Genomic DNA, 4761 nt, shown 5'->3' with positions numbered 1-4761 from the left:
TAATTTCCAATCATTTCAGTTCTATATGATTGATAGTAACCCAAATGGTAAGAGATTAAAAATTTTGATTAAAAAAAAACCTGCAAAAAGATATACTAAAGTCGTAAAAGAAAGAAGGAAAATAATATTTGGTTTATTTGTCGAAGTGATACAATTAAAGCCATTAATGACCTAAAGTGGGGTCTCTCTTCAAGCCATCAATAACCTTAATTCACTTCGACAAATAAATTTTTCTAACTTTTGATTTTCTTAATTACGCACTGAATTTCATATCAACCCAGATGATCAACTTTACGCCTTGTTATTTATATCCAACTGTTCTAAATTAATTAATCCTATTTAATGTCTCAAATCATTAAACTACTGTAACTTCACTATTTTTGCATTATAATGAAACTAAGCGATATTAACTCATTGTGAAAGGGCAAATATGCCCACAAGTGTAATCTCTTAAAGAAGGCACCACGGACAATAGGCCCAAGAATTGTAAATCTAGCCCAGCTAAATTTATATGGGTAGCACAATTTCATTAGAATGTGTATGACATGAAAACCTTCCATTTGTAGAAAAAGGTATTGTTTTTATAAATAAATGAAAACAATTCACTATTTTCATTGGAATAAATTACGTCTCCACCTTCTTTAATTGCTGATTCGTATTTCCTGTGGATGAATTTGGGCCTTTACTATGGAAAGTATGTTCTTCAATATTTTTGTATTGTCTAACATTTTTTTTAGTTATATTGCTCATTGAAGTCTCCAATGTTTGATTTCTTGATATCTAAAATGCGTGCGACATTTTTTATTGGCTTCACCACTTGTAACTATTTAACCACTTGTCCCCAAAAAAAAAAAATTGTAGCTATTTAAGCATTTATTTTTTCTTTCTTTGTAAGCAAGCTGAGATTGAATTAAAATAACAAAGTTTATACAAAATTAACAACATAGGATAGAATTTAAGTTTTAGACAGTGATGGAATGCTATAATATATGTTGCATTAGAAGTTTATCTCTTTGAATTGAAACCATTAAAAACCAATTAAATTGCATCAAACTTTACACATATATTATAATAATAAAATAGATATAATAGTTTAGATAATCTAATATTCCATACATATATTATATTAGTATTTATTATTTTTATAATAATATTTTATTAATAAACTAAATACTAATGGCAGTTTTTAATTTCCTCTTAACCCAACGGATCATCAGATCATCAGTGGGTGGCGATACTCAACCAAAATCTAACACAAAGCAACATATAATTTGATGATCAAATAATATTTGGTATTTAAACCATAATTTTGAAGTTTATAAGAATAGAAAGAACTCTTATCATCGTTAATTGTTTTGTGAGGAACAGATAAACTCCACCGCTATATATAGGGCATATAATAAATGGTTAAGTTACGTGCAACGATTTAATAGAAATTATTCAGTTTCTCGAATGCTCCAAAGAATTAACTCAAGACACTTTTGGCTACTGATAGACTACTTGTAAGTTTAGTTTAGATTACTCTACACTAACTCCAGAGAATTTCGACCCTACACTAACTCTAGAGAATTTCGACGAGTCCACACTTATTAAAAATAAATTAATAATAATAAAGAATAAATGAATGGAAACTATAAGAAAGGGTAAAAGGCCAACCAGAAGTCTAGAATGTTGCTGACATGCATACTCCAATGTCTTGCATGATCCTGTTGTTTGCCCACGTGGCATAATCTTCCATGACATGGCATGAAAACATTCTAGACTTCTTGTTGGCATTATATTTATATTTATTAAAGGTAAATTACCAAAGATTGTTTTTAGTGGGGGCTTTTTTTTTAAGCCAAGATAATAAATTCAAGAGTAAACTATATTTAACCTCCTTTGATTTTTTAGAGTTTTGTAAGAAATTCCTTTCAAATTTGTTAGCTATTGGTGTCATTATTTTGAAAATGGAAATGGAGGCTTACTTTCAAAATCTTTTAAAACTAATTCATTTAACACGGAGCTCTTTTATTTAATTTTTTATTTCTGACCTGCAAACTCTTTTATTCGAAAAATTATTGGTTACAATAATTGTGTTAAGTCATTTATACAACCAAAATACAAACAATTTATTATTAGTAAATTATTATGAATCTAATCATTTTACTTTACTGAAGTGTTTGTGTTGGTTAGTTGTACCAATGATCTGACACAGTTGTTGTAATCAATAATTTCTGATAACTCAATTTATAATAAATAGTTTTTCATTATTAGCACAAATGTCATTCCCTCGTGCCTTTCTAAGAGGATATCACAATACCACCAACTCACCTAAATGTACACTCAAAATTGACCTTAGAAGGCCTTTGACTCAGTGAGTTTGAGAACTGACACAACTCTAGAATTCTAAGTAAGCTGAGGAAGCTAGGTCTCCTTTGTCAAGGACGAATGTTCTGAATCTAAAAAGCTACAGTTGAGTATTTTTTATTAAAAGACGAATAAATCACTGCACGTATAATTTACACAAAGATAGATCAATGTTTTTTTAGTGAGAACTAAAAAAAAAAAAAATTTGTTGGATTTTATGAACATGTAGGAAGCGAAAATGGATAGTTGACAACTCTGAGACTAGTGAAGCTCAAATTCTATTTTTGGTTAGCTTAAAATGTCCAACAATTCCTGTGGCCCACATGGGTTTCTGCCTTCTGGTATGATTGTGAAAGCGTACGTTTGTTTATTTTAGGAGAGAAATTTTTAAATGGTCAATCATCATCTGACATGTAAGTAAAAGATAGTTAAATAAAATTTACGCATTGTTATATAATTACTTATGTGTCCAGTGATGATTCACCCGAAACACTAAAAAAGATTGCATGATAACCTTAAGGAAGAGGGAAATAGGAAGAGGGCTTCTTTCAGCTCCTCTTTGAACTTTGTCCAACATTGCCTTTGTCCTTAACTATCACATGTCTATCACTCTCTATTCTGTAGCAGCCGCCAACAATTAATACATAATCCCATAACATCGAAGAGGGTGGGTTTCAATCAACTCGATGAGACCATTTTTTTTTTTTTTAAAAGACCCCATTTTTAATTTGTTAGGTGTATAATTTTGTTTCCCAATTTGCCTAGTCCGTCAAACTTGACATAAATTAATAGATAAAAGATAAAATTTATTGGCTATTACGGTTGCACCAATAAATTGTTGTGGGATCATTTAATTTAATAAATTGTTTGTATTAGTTAGTTGTATCAATTGTTGTAATCAATAACTTCTAAAAAAATAAACTACTCTATTCCAAAAAAAAAAATTTCATCTTTACAACTTTTCATATAAATTAATAGATAAAAGATAAAATTTATTGGCTATTACGGTTGCACCAATAAATTGTTGTGGGATCATTTAATTTAATAAATTGTTTGTATTAGTTAGTTGTATCAATTGTTGTAATCAATAACTTCTAAAAAAATAAACTACTCTATTCCAAAAAAAATAATTTCATCTTTACAACTTTTCATATATGTTTTTTGAAGTTTAAATTTTCAAATTTAAATATTCAAAACTTAAAAGGTAAATTAGTAATTTTTCCAGTAACAACGGATCTTTTTGAAATCGAGAAAGTATTATTTTAGATGGCCACCCAAATAAAATGAGAAATAGAAGTAATTTATAAGAACCACATTCACGTGGGTGAAATGTGATCATTCACTCAGAAGTGTCCAAAGAAAGATACAAGATAGTTGTGACAAAGGTCATTTGTTCCACATCAAAATCGGATGGGAAAGTAATTGGGTATAAATGGGTGGGTATGCTGCACTACCCAATGGTTCGAGCTTTTGGGTAAATGGGCAAGCGCTTACCTGTTATAGTTAATATTAGAGTTAGACCCAATTTTTTATCCGGGGTGTCACGCCAAACGCCTCATACGAAGGCGTTGTGACATCAAAATTCAATGAGAAAGTGATTAAGTATAAATAGATGGGTATGCAGCATTATCCAATAATTTGAGTTTTTGAGTAAATGTGATGTCCTGATCATTAGAATTTCTGACGTGCTTGACTTGAGACAAAAGCGTTACACTCTCTCCCTCTCAAATACACCCCACCACACACGTCATGATCATTAGGATCTTTGACGTGCTTGACTTGACTTTAGGCACAAACCTTTCACTCTCTCTCTCTCTCATACACAAGCACCTACCTGATCATTAGGATTTTTGATTTAAATGGCCCAAAAGTGCCTAGATAAATTCCAGGACGCACCCAAACAAGACCCAACCAAAGGAGCCTGCCCTAAAAACCAAGAACAGGCTCTTTTTACCTTAGAGCCGGCTCCCTAACCTCGCCCAACCATGTTTATTTATTTATTTTTATTTTTTATTCCAAAATAAAAATATGGAATTTTGGTCGACAGAGGGAGTAGTAAATATGATAAAAACTGCCCTACTCCAATAAGGAAGGAATAGTCCATCTTCTTTGCTTATTAAAATACCTCCCAAGACTCATTAAACGTGACAAAGTCTTCCTCTGCTTCACTGCTTCTTCTACTGCTTCTTCGTCATCGTCATCGTCAGAAAACTTCTGGACATGTCTTCCAAAAGAACTTGTTTGTTTGATTATGGACAAATTGTTTGCGGTTGATTTCATCCGGTTCGGTGCAGTATGCAAACAATGGCGTTCGTTTTTTTTCTAGCTCATAGGAATAAGCACAAGCAATGGCCAATGCTATTGGTTCCCACCAAAAGTGGCGACCAACAATACTGCAAAGTCTACAATGTT

Source organism: Cornus florida, unplaced genomic scaffold (genome assembly GCF_030987335.1).
Source record: "Cornus florida cultivar Cherokee Brave unplaced genomic scaffold, ASM3098733v1 CherokeeBrave_3.0.0_Hap2_Chr06, whole genome shotgun sequence".
Classification (NCBI taxonomy): domain Eukaryota; kingdom Viridiplantae; phylum Streptophyta; class Magnoliopsida; order Cornales; family Cornaceae; genus Cornus; species Cornus florida.
The sequence above is the reverse complement of the archived record's forward strand: the minus strand, read 5'-3'. Positions refer to the sequence as shown.